Source organism: Neolamprologus multifasciatus, chromosome 18 (assembly GCF_963576455.1).
Source record: "Neolamprologus multifasciatus chromosome 18, fNeoMul1.2, whole genome shotgun sequence".
NCBI classification, from domain to species: Eukaryota; Metazoa; Chordata; class Actinopteri; order Cichliformes; family Cichlidae; genus Neolamprologus; species Neolamprologus multifasciatus.
Window position 1 is genome coordinate 19,615,794 of NC_140456.1, and position 12,398 is coordinate 19,628,191.

The following is a 12,398-nucleotide window of genomic DNA, read 5'->3' on the forward strand; positions in this document are numbered from 1 at the left end:
TACATCTCTGAAAACAAAACACATCACAACTGAAACAGATTGGCTACAATAGTAGAAGACTACACCAGGTGCCACTGCTGTCAGCGAAGAACAGCTGACTGACGTCACGACTTGGACGGGCTCACGACAGGAGATTGGAACAACGCTGCCTGACCTGACGAGTCTCGATTTCTGCTGCAAAATTCAGAGGCAGGGTCAGAACTTGGTGTAAAAATGAAAGCATGTCTTGTATCGACAGCCCAAGTTGTCCCTCAACTGTATGACTCTGTGTGTTTCTCTGAATAACCAAAGGAATAAACTGAATTCTGCATTTAAGTTTAAGTTTGTGCAGCTGCATAACATTATGAATCATTTCAGCTATTTGATCCCTTCAGTTAACATAGTGAAGAGGGTATGAATGTAAGAGAGAAAAATACCAGCAAAATAAATAATGTAAATGCAAATCACTATCAGTAGATATCAGTTTTCCACAGTTGAAAAGTACACTGTCTGTTCTTTATAAGGTTCAAGGAAAACATTTGAAAGTGAAACCTATTCTTGTCAGAGCTGAAAAAGTGTGGCAGGTGTCCACGGATCATGTTTTTCACCGTGTAACTGTCTATGTTAAATTCATGAGCTTCTGGCATACAGAATAAACCAAGCTTCTGTTCTCTGTTTTTGTTTTGCTTGTTCTACAAGTTCAACACATATATACAAGTTCAACACATATATACAAGTTCAACACATATATACATGTATGTTTTCGATCACATGCAGACAGCTGTTTCCTCATGTTCGGTTCATTTTACCACAGTGTGAGAGCCACTCAGTGCCTTGACCCTGTGTGTTTCAGCTCTTTTCTTCTAAATAGACTAAATAGACTCTCATGCTCTGTCTTTTAAGAAAGCTCAAGAGTCTGAAGTTGTACTGATCCACTTTTATTCAGACTGGTTATGTTTTTCACAATCGTCTATTTTTGCAAATTGTGGATCAACGGTTTTAACCGAACAATGAAACTGCCAGTGTGAAAAATGCATGTATTACACCATTTAAAAGCTGCTTTTACAATACTCTCACACTCCACGTGTTGGGATGTGTGACTTTTTATTTTTTTATACCGTGTTTATCTTTGCCTTGGGATTCTTTACCGAGCATTTTTAATTAGCTCACTTTGTCGATCCGCGAGTAAGCCAGCAAGTGATCTCCGACTAAATCTGTTCATCAGCTGTGACAGCTAGCATCAGGTTTTCCTGTCGTACCTGGCTAATGGCACCCTGTGGATTCTTATCTAGGCCAGCGTCTTACCCATTCAGCCCACATATTCTCATATACACAAACTCACAATTATCTATAGTGTTTGTTGGAAAGCCTGAGGTATTTTTGGCTGATCTCCTGATCCTGTTTGTGATGATTGTAAACACAAGTTGCTCTGTGCGTGCGAGTGTGCACACGTGTCTCACTAAGAATAAAACATAAGCACTCCTCTTGGGTGCTTTCTTTCTTTATTGCAACTCAACAAGCAGCCAAATCAGTGACATTAAAGAAACATATTTTGTCGCAGCTTTGTTTGATGATTTTTCTTTCTTCACCTATAGTTCAGTGATGCAAACTGGGCATTTACACATCACAAAGAGTATTTTCTACTTCACTCCAGTGCTTAACCAATTAGTAGACATCAGTGGTGAACTAGACCTCTCTGACTTTTGCTGCTTAATTGTGTACAACACAGCAAAACCTTTACCTCTTATGAGCAAATTGTGTTTTTTGGTGTTGGCCTGTGTATGCGAGGTAATAGTAAAAGGAATCAAAGCGTAGTGGCAAACCAGCAGGTGCTGCTATTCATCTTCTGCACCTATCTGACAAACAGTGTTAGTGCTAGTGAAGATGTTTCCCTGAGAACACAGCTCCGTGTTTGTCATTTGCTGTGTGCAAACAATATTAAATAATAAAACAAAGCACATTGCCAATTTGAAACTCAGTCAGAGAAAAAGTCTGTAGATGCACGATAATCTGGAATTACAGGGTTAAAGAGACATTAATAAAAAACAACCTGCAACAATTTCATGTGACATCACAAAAACATGAAGTGACTCAAATGTATGTTAAGGGATTTTAATTTTATAAGTAAAAACAAATAGATTTGATATGCTGGATGAAAAAATACATGCCTAAGTGCACTCTTCGGCAGTGATGGCATCTTTTATTATTATTATTTTTTAATATGTTGTGTTTTTTGTTGACTGATTTGATCCTCCTGAGCACAGATTACGCTAGCCTTGCTAATCCATTCTTCACAGATTATTCCTGTCAACTGCTCTCAGCTGCAAGGTTTTTGTTTCTTTGCCTCCCTCTAAAATGCTCCATGGGTGTCCTATTCAATTCAAGTCAGCCAACAACTACTGCTGATTTTTGCAGTGTGCTTAGGATCATGGTCAAATTAGGGGGGGGGGGGGACCCTCTCCTGCCATTCTTCTTAATGACGGGAGCCAACTTTTTATTCTCTATTTGAACTTGGGTCTATCAAATGAGGCTCCCCGACACCTTTTCTACTCACACAGAGAATGATCAAAACAAAATAATGTTTTTAGCATTATATTTGTATGGGATTCGCTTAGTTTTTGACAGGGGAACAGTGTCTTGGGATATGCTGTAGAGCACACACAGGCAAAATAAAACCTTAAGTAGCCTGTGGAGCTTCACAATCTGGCCTGCAGAGTCCTGAAAGGAAAACTAAGCACTAAAAAAATTAAATGGAAACTGCTTTATGCAGCTAAATATTTCAACAGTACTCATATATGATGCATATCAAAATACTGTCAAAACACAGGCTCATATAAATGTGGATTTGTGTTTTTTTAAGCCACCCTGTGCTGTAGAGCTGATGGGAGCGCTGGGATATCAATATCCCTTTTTGCCACTGGTGGCAGCACTGAGCCAAAAAGCAGAGGTCCAGAGTGAACGTTTCAAAAATATCATGTCTTCGTTTAATATTGATTTAATTGACTGGAAGATATTCTGCAGATATTTTGCTGTCTCTGCTTACTTTCCTCAAAGTATCTTTCTATGGTAAGTTATTTGATTGCTAACGGGTGGCGAACTAATGTTAGTGTGAATGTTAGAAGAGGGCTCAGAACAGACCCACTAAAGTAAAGTCGGCTAACTAAAGCTAGGTTAGTAAAAAGCAAATGCGTGTTTTGAGACGACATGTAGACTCACCGCCACTTTATTAGGTACACCTTGTTAGTAGTGCCTTGGACCACCCTTTGCTTTCTGAACTGATTCAGTTCTTCATGGCATAGATTTAAACTATGTAAATTATAGCCTGAGCTAACAGGAGCGGCATCCAGTGTGGGTATTCTGCTGCTGTAGCCCATCTGGTTCAGGGTTGGCGTACTTTATATGGAGTTGTTATATGAGCGACTGTCACTTATGTCACCGTTTCCCTCATTCTCACGCTCGCTTTGAACTTCAGGTCATCTTGACCAGATGTCTAAATGCTTTGAGTTTCTTCCCTGTGATTGGTTCATTATATATTCTCATTAACAATCAGTTGACCACGTCTACCTATTGGAGTGACCAGTAAACGTGTACATCTCGTGACCGTGCAAGGTGTTTATTTGGATTTGTTTTTGCTTTTGGAGTTTCATTGACAAAGACCAGTGTTTTGATTTGGTGTGTAAATCTAATTATTGTGATTTAAATTTAAAGTTAATTGTATGGAAAAATAGAATTTTGTTGTATTGTTTCATTTCTTTGTTTCATCTCAGTGTCTTTGCAACATTGCTTTTTACCAGTCACATGGTCTTCCAATTGTCCTGTCCCGTGCTTCTGGTCATCAAATAGTTTTCTTCTTCATTTTTACCTTTAGCAGAAATGAAACTTACAATCACACATGATAAAACCGTTTTTTGTTTTATAAGAATGTATGCTAAGATGTATTTTCATCTTTTATTCATAGAAAGCCTGCACTGTTTAACAAAAATTGTAACTTAATTAATTGCAATTGATTGTAATTTTTTTTAGTTCTCTCTCTCTCTCTCTCTCTCCCTATATATATATATATATATATATATATATGTGTATATATATATATATATATATATATATATATATATATATATATATATGTATGTATGTGTGTGTTTTATTTTATGTTTTAACTTTTTTCAGTGTTAAAATTTTCTACTTTTATATTGCTGTAAGCTTGCCATCATTGTGTTTGAAGATATTAACTGGACAGGATGACCTTCACCTTGAGCTTCTGCGAAATGTCTTTTAAGCATTTGCTTGCATTTAGAAATGAAGCAATTGATTCATTGAAAAAATAATGAAAATAACCTTTAGCTGAAACCAGGGGCGATTTTAGCCCATTTTGGGGGGGGGCTTAAAGCATTCAGTACTGGGTTGAGACGTAAGATTTTAACAACAAAAGTATACATAACCCCTCCCCCCTCCCAAAATGGGTTGTTCCAGCTCTACCCTGCTCTGGCTCTAGCGCTCTTGCTGCCAGAGCGATGGTGGCTGAGACGCAGCGGAGCGGAGGTGTTAGTGCCTGGCTTAAAACAGGACATATTAGCTGCATTTAACCTTCAGTTACTCTTTATATAGTTAGGTAGGAGTCAGACCATGTTTCTTTTTAGCTGAAAAACATTACACCAGGTAACCTGCAGTGTTGAAAACGTGTTTTCCCACGATGTTTGCTACCCTATAATCTGTCCTGCTCTGTAGTAAAATCAGCGACATTTGACCATCGTGTTGCTCCCATTGAAATGTATATAACCTATTTAAAATCTAAAACTTAAAATTGTCCGTAGCCTACTGTTGTTACCACTGTCCTGTTTGAAATGGATACTAACTAGTTAACTGACTGGATGCCCATTAACCTTATAACTCCTGTTGTTTGTGTGTGTGTGTGTGTGTGTGTGTATGTGTGTATACAGAGAGACAGCTAGGTTCATAATGGATAATGGATAAAACTGGAGTTTTTTCAAAAAAAAGGAGCCACATTCAGGTAAAAGTGTAAAATCAAATGGTCCGTAAATCAAGAATAATGTTGGATCAGTGTTTCAATATTTATATCTTGTATTGGTTGTTCATGTGGTTTGGTTATGTTCCTTTTGGTTGAAAGTAGACTGAGAGAGGACTTTTTGTTAGTGATCTTAATAGTATTTTTTTCATATTAATGTAATTTTTCATCTAATTGAATACAATCTATTTGTGTATGATTGTCAGTCCAAAGAGGGAGAGAGGAAAGAGGGGAATGTGAGGAGAAAGTACAAGGTCAGGAAGAACCAGGTAAGAAAACAGACAGGGAACAGTGACAGGCAGAAACTGTTAAACTGACAAAGAGAAAAAAACTGATTTTACTCACACAATCTGTAAGTTGTGTTCTCCCTATATTAAAGCTGCTATACAGAATCTGCAAAACAAACTGGGTTGAAACATTTTTGACCCTCTTTAACAACATTCCAACATAACATTATCATTGATTGGGGAGATTAAAATCAATGATATATTTTTATGTAGTTCAGCCACAACTCTACTAAAACCTCAGCCAGTAATAGGTAGGCCAACTTTTGGACCGTCCAGCTGTCTGTATGTCTGCTGCATTACATACATCACATTTGCACACTATCAGAAAGAGCCAAACAGCCCTGGTGGAGTGAGGAGCTGTAAAGAGAAGCAGATTCTCTATTTATATTCTAAAAATGTTTTAAGCTAGCTTGTTTCAAAATACTGCAGCTTTAAATGTTTTCTAAAAGCACACATACACTTATCAGTGTTTCTCACACTTTTTACAGTGTGTACCACCTGATTAAAAATGTCAAGCTCTCCCAAGTACCACTATGAAAGCATGAAACTCATAAATCTTACAACACAAAATTATTATTATTAAATGAGTAAAATTAGTATCTGCAATAAAGATTTTTTCATACATTGTATACATTCTACCACAGGCAAAGTTGCCTCAATTTGTATAGTTTTTTATTAATATTTTGTAATAATTTATTTGTAATAATTTATTGTTTTGGGAGTATTTTTTATGTATCTGTATTATATTAAACATACACATATATAAGTGAATCTCTGTCCAAAAAATGCACTCAGTTTACTTTTTACTCACTATGAGCATCACTCATTATTCTCCCCAGTAATTAAGGTTAGGATATGCATTTTTTCTGTTCCAATCCATTCTTCTTTTGCAGCATTTAAATAACCTTGATCAGATTTGATGGTTTTGTTACAGACTTTTCAAAAAAGTGTTTTGCTTTTCTTTCACAAATGTGGGGATTAAATTGTGTTAAAATGTACAAAACAGTGATGTCATGTTTTGTGACGAGGACCCAGGCACAGAGAGACTTGATGAATTTAAGAATCTTATGATTTAATAAAGAAATTTGCAGACTTGCACAGAGATGGTAAAATTATGATGAGTGATAACGGAGATGAAGACAACAGACAATGAGGACAGGGAGAAACAGGGGTTTAAATGCACCAAGGAGACAGTTATAGAGATCTCGGGACAACTGGAGACATTTAAGGATGCAGGGACTGACAGAGACAGGGAAGAAGTCTCATTGTGACAAGTAAAGTTTATCTTGCCTGGCTGGGCAGCTCTCTGGGTGCTCAGCACCCTCAAAGCTCTGATCCTAGAATCGCCCCTGGCTGAAACCCATATCAGCTGAATTGTGACATTTCAGTTTGTTCCCCATTCTGCTTTATTTATTTATTATTCAGCTTCACTTTCTCTTTGAGTAAAAAAAAAGAAGAATTAATTAAATAAAATAAATAATTCTGACTTTCTGAGCAGCATAAGTCAGCCACTAGAGGCTGCACTAGCTAAGACACAGATACAAGGATCAATAGTAAGAGAGAGAGAGGCACAGGAGTCAGTGGAGAAACAGTAAAAAAAAAAAGAGAGAGATGGTGGTAGCATGCAGTTCAGCTCAGCAAGAAAGAGTGACAGAGTGAGGAGATAGCGGGGGTGAGCATCGCAGCAACTGACAACCTGAGAGAGAGAGAGAGAGTCTTAGCTTACTAAAGAGAGAGAGGGAGAGAGAGGAGTACCACGTTGCCCGTCCTCATATTTCCCTTTGCAGCTGTGTGAAGCAGAGTGAGCAGTGGAGAGGAGCGAGCACATCTGAGTCTCGTGGAAACAGCGGGACCCGCGTACCACTTGGCTGAGAGATCGATGCACTTACGCCGAGCCACGCAGAGGGGGTGAGCCGCCCGCAGGACATCCGTGCACTACCAGAGAGGGAGCGAGAGAGTAGCCAAAGGGACGGAGAGAGTGAAGAGAGCAAGAGGGGAGAAGATTACCCAGGGCCAATTTGAAAGCTTTCGGCTTGTCACTCAGAGCAAGGGTGAGTTAACTTGTGCTTGTGTGGAGTGGCAGTACATGTTCTGCAGGTACATTGTGCTTGTGACAAGTGTGTGTGTGTGTGTGTCAGTCCTATATCTTCACCAATGCACAGAGTTTCTGCTGTCCTGTTTCTTTTACCCCCCTCTGTTTTAGCAAAGTGCATCACTTGCCAGAGCATGTGACTTACAGTCTTCTAGGCAGGTGATTAGCTCTGGAACCTCATTATCAATCAAGCCGTTATCACGCAGAGCAGAGAGGAAGACTACAATAGGTTCTTAACGACCCCCCTCTCGCCGGTTTGTGCGTTGCATGAATGCGTGCGTGTGTAGTCGAAGTGCATCTCGGTGTGCTGTTGAAGCCGTTTATCCTACCAGGCAAAGGTGTGTGCCTGAATAGCAGCCACGTGAGCCGTTTAATAAGGGTTATTATAAAAGCTTGCTTTGAGAAAATTAATTAGAGAGCCTGATGCCGTTCAGTGTAATTTGTCACGTCTGTCAGGAAAAGCTGCCGGTTTGTTCATTTATCACGTCAGTTATGGAAAAAGAAAGCCCCCCCAAAAAACACAGATTTTTTTGGTGAAATTTCTTGATGATCTTTTAGGAAATTACTTTCAAACAACAAACAAACTTAATTAACATGAATAAAGGTTAATCTAAAGAATAAAAAAAGACATCTAATAAATTTGAGCTGTGCTGTAATCATATTGCAATATTTTTAAAACTTGGTGAGGTAAATCCTGTTTTCCCAAGCCCGTCATATGCCTGTAGCACTGCCTTCTTGTGGACTGCTGCTTTCTTAGGTTAATTAACTGTCTTTCCAGTTCAGATAATTCAGTGACTTCAAGCTGCACTGACTTATTATTAGACATGGTGGCATTTAGAAAATTGGTCTATATAGGCACCACCTCTCTCTGCGTTCTCATGTTGTACCTGCCTTGTAAATACCATGCCATGCTCGATCTATCCCGTTATCCATCTGCCAGCGTCTCCGTTCCGCTTTGAGTCCCCGTTCCTCTCCCGTTCCCATTCCGCCTCTCCCTCACTGCTGTACGGTGAAGGTTATTGCCATATATTGAGTCGGTTTAATTTGTCAAAGTCGTCCAGACATATTGTCCACGGTCGGAACGGGAGGAGAGGTTGGGCGGTTTGTGTCAGTTCGGGAATTGACACGATATTGTACGGAACTTGACAAGAGAGTGACAGAAAAAAAGAAAGGCAGGTGCAGTTAGAAGAAGGTGGAGAGAAATGTGCTGGTTAGGTTTTCTTGTCGACACAGAAGCTGAGCAGTTCATTTCTGAGGTTTTCTTTTCTTTTTCATGACTGTGTGTGTAGGCTGCGAATGGCGAGGCTGGAGGTTATCTGTCTTTGGATTCATCATTTCTCGCACTGAGCTTGGCTTTCCTTCTCTCCCATGTGGGTCCAGTGTCATTAAGCTGAGACACCAAATCTGAGAGATCACTTTCTCTCTCCCTCTCTCTCCCACCCTCTTTTCTTTCTCTCCCTCCCCCTTGTTGCACTGGACTCCCTCTGTCTTTGCCTCACGCTGGCTCTTTATCTGTTCATTACTCACTCTGTCTCTCTCTATGTCTCACAAACACAAACACACACACACACACACACACACACATATATATATATATATATATATATATATATATATATATATATATATCAGAAAACATGCACACATGGAGGGGGCATCTGTACAAGTGAAAATGCATTTGTGGAAACTGATGCTCATAAAACATGCGTCCTTCATTTAATGTAGAATGAGCGTACAGAAATTGTGGAATTGGAGCTCAAATTAAAAACAGAGTACTATACCCGGCCTCTAGTTTTGGACTTTTGCAATCTATAACAGTGGATTTAGAGGATTTCACTAGGGCACTCATTACAGCTAGAGTTATATCTGCCAGATTAATGGAGACGCAATAGCTGAAGTACAAATGCAGAAGTGCACAAATGGTTTCCGCATTTGTCTTTTTGCATTTGCCGAGAGTCTGTTTCCGTGTCTAGAGGTCCAATTTCAAATGCAAATTGTTTCCATAAATTGCTTAAGAAGCAGGTGGTATTTGTTAAATTTTTCTCTCACGTTCCCTCTGTGTTGGGATTATGTTCACAATCTTCCTTTCTCTGTTTCCAGATCATTCACATTTATTCGAGTGCCAATGGGCAGCCGAACAAGATTGCAATTGTCTGTGTGCTAATTAATAATTTACATAATACTTCATTCCGGGAGAATTTTATTTTCCTCTGCGCCAGCGTTAATTGTGTTAGCTAAGCTACCGTCATTACTTATCATTAGGAAGACAGTTAAATGTGCACATATCCAGCTCTCATTATCGGGTGAACCATCCATCAGAAGCCGCACAGATTTAAACACAGTAGCAGGAAAGAAACCGCACAACGGGGACACAAATCTTTAACCATTTGTTCTTCTGTTAGTTGGAGTTCAAGCGCCTACATCATTCGTGTAAGTAGTTTCTCTTCTTGTTTGGTAATTAGATTAGTGTTATTGTGGTTTAGAAACAAGCACCTTAACATGAACACAGTTCTTCTCATTGTCAAGTTTTGCACGTTGTTCATTTTTGCCTGGACTATTTTTACATCACACACTTTGTACAGCGTGCAGTATTTAAAAGCTTAAGAGAAATCTCTGTGGAAATAAAGAATTTCCTTTCCTTTCACCTGTGGTTCATCATTCAAGGAATCACCTCAGTGGCCTCCTGTACTATCATCTAAGTCTGTGTGATGAATCCCGAATGGAGGGCTCTGATTTATCTTTCCAAGGTGGAGGAGTCAGCAGCAGACAACAATTCTTCCTTTCTTCCTTTCTTTTGCTTTTCTTCCCCCACCATTAACCTCATGGGATGATTTTGGCTAAGTGACACCCAAATAAACAGACGCATGCAGTTGAGGGATGTGGATCTCGTACCAAATTGTCATGCCAGAATTATTCTGTACATTGATGTGCCAGATTTGATTGGTGTGAATAATTCAGAAACTGCTGATCAGTTCTCTGGATGAAAATGTCTTGCTAATGCCAGGGGTCATAGGTCAGAGACTGCTTTTCAGAGTCATCGCAAAAACAGTTTGCAAAAGAGCATCTCTGAACATGCAGCCTACAAATCTGATGCAACCGTGTGATGCTATCAGGTCAACATGAACCAAAATCTCTGAGGAATATTTTCAGCTCTTTTGGTGAATCAGTGTGTCAGTCATCAGTGGCAATAAACATTAAGGCGGTTCTGAAGGCAAAAGGAGGGCCAACTCAGTACTAGCTATGTCAGTTTTTAATTTTACCACTCAAACATTGCACCGCATTTCGTCAGCTTCATTACCTCATGGTTGAATATTGTGCAGCTGCCATGTTGTTATGGGGCATCCACATCTCCTAATACATGTTTATACAGGCAGGAGGTCTGCCCATTATTATGATTTATTATTATTCCTGATTTCCCATTTCGTTCTAATGAAATTTTTTTTGATGCGCTTGTACATAATAGTCCACCCAGCCGCTGCTTCAAACCAGTGCCAGACATGTACCTGTCTGTCTGCATCAGTCTCCCCCGCACCACCACCACACACAAACACACTCAGTGCTTGTGTGTGCGTGCTCAGTTTCAAGGTTGTGTCCAACAGAGTTGATAGCAGGGAGTTGTCTTCATTCTTAGATAAATATTAGCAAAATAATCGATGACAAAACCCATTAAGAATGCCATTGATTGCAGAGAAATGGGACAACTCATTAGACGGATTACTTGGGAAAACACAGCTGACAGCAACTTCACAGTTGCGCCGTAAGCATGAAAAAGTCCACTGAAAATGCTGAATATTCAATACGGAGACACTTGTGGGCTTTGTAGTCCTGATTTCTTGGTGGGTGGTGTTGTCCAGACTACAGACACTATGAGATGTGAAAGACAAGCTGGCTACAGTTTGTCTGAATAACCCTCTTTATTTAAGAACAGCGCAGCAGGACAGCATTTTTACCCCACTCCCTGCAGCACCTGTCACAATCACATCTGTCCCTCCGTTATCAGCAGCAGGTCGAAACTCACCGATAAGTAGGCTGTAAAAGTACTGTAATTAATAATTTTATGATTATTTATAAGATAACTTGTATATAATGTTGCATAACTTGATAAGCAAGAAAGAATTCTATCAAGTTTTGTAATGAAAATAACCAAGAATATAATGGATATGATAATTAACTCCTTAATAAATTGACAAATGAATGCAACATCTTTGTTTACATTGCATAAACCTTTCCAACATCTATAAGTTAACCCTTATTTGTTTTGTTTTTTTCAGTATTAATAGATGTTTACAGACTGTTGGGTGCCGTGTCCTCCAGCTCTGTTCTAGTGGTGTACCCTTATGGAGAACAATAGTGTAAGTGCTCACGAAGGCAGTGCAAATATGCTGTTTTTGTAAAACCCTTTAAAAACAAGGTCAGTTAGCATAATGATGTTAAATTAAATAGTACGTATTGAGTTTTTTGGCCCTGGTCCAGATCTGGAGTCTTTTGATATGGAGTCCAATCTGATTCGTTGCAATCGTGTTTGTTTCTTTTTCCCTCATAAAGGCTGTCTGGATGAACACAGTCAATGACTTCATTGGATTTCACCACACAGAGCAAAGTTTCATTTGATTACACAAGGCTAATTAGCTGATATGCTACCAGTGATGTTCATCATGATAACTGGTGAAATCATTGGCTACAAATACAGTGATGTGAAAAATAAAGTACACCTGCCTGGTGTTCTGAGGTTTTATGTGTGAGGATATAAAAAAAATCATCTGGTCGTTAGCAGGTTCTAAAATTAGCTAAATAAAACCTCTTATGAATGACAACACATGACATAGCACAACATCATTATTTATGATTATTTAAAAACTAAACCAAAAAGCAGTGTGTGAAATACGAAGTACACCTTACGATGTAGTAGCTTGTAGAATTAAACTTAGCAGCACTAACTTGTTGAAGCAGTTGTTTTGTCTATGATTTTATCTCTCACAATGTTGCGGAGGAGTTTTCACCCACTCTTCTTAAC

The 12,398-nt window shown here is 39.0% G+C and overlaps 1 protein-coding gene across 4 annotated transcripts in view; it reads left to right on the forward strand.

Moving 5' to 3' along the window:
* The first annotated feature begins 6,894 nt into the window (after positions 1 to 6,894).
* tnr (tenascin R (restrictin, janusin)) overlaps positions 6,895 to 12,398 on the forward strand; it is a 217,558-nt gene continuing 212,054 nt past the window's right edge. For 3 of the 4 annotated variants that reach the window (XM_085141727.1, XM_085141728.1, XM_085141730.1), the window contains exon 1: positions 6,895 to 7,343. The gene's annotated coding sequence lies outside the window, so the exon portion shown is untranslated. The other variant, XM_085141729.1, reaches the window with a different exon arrangement.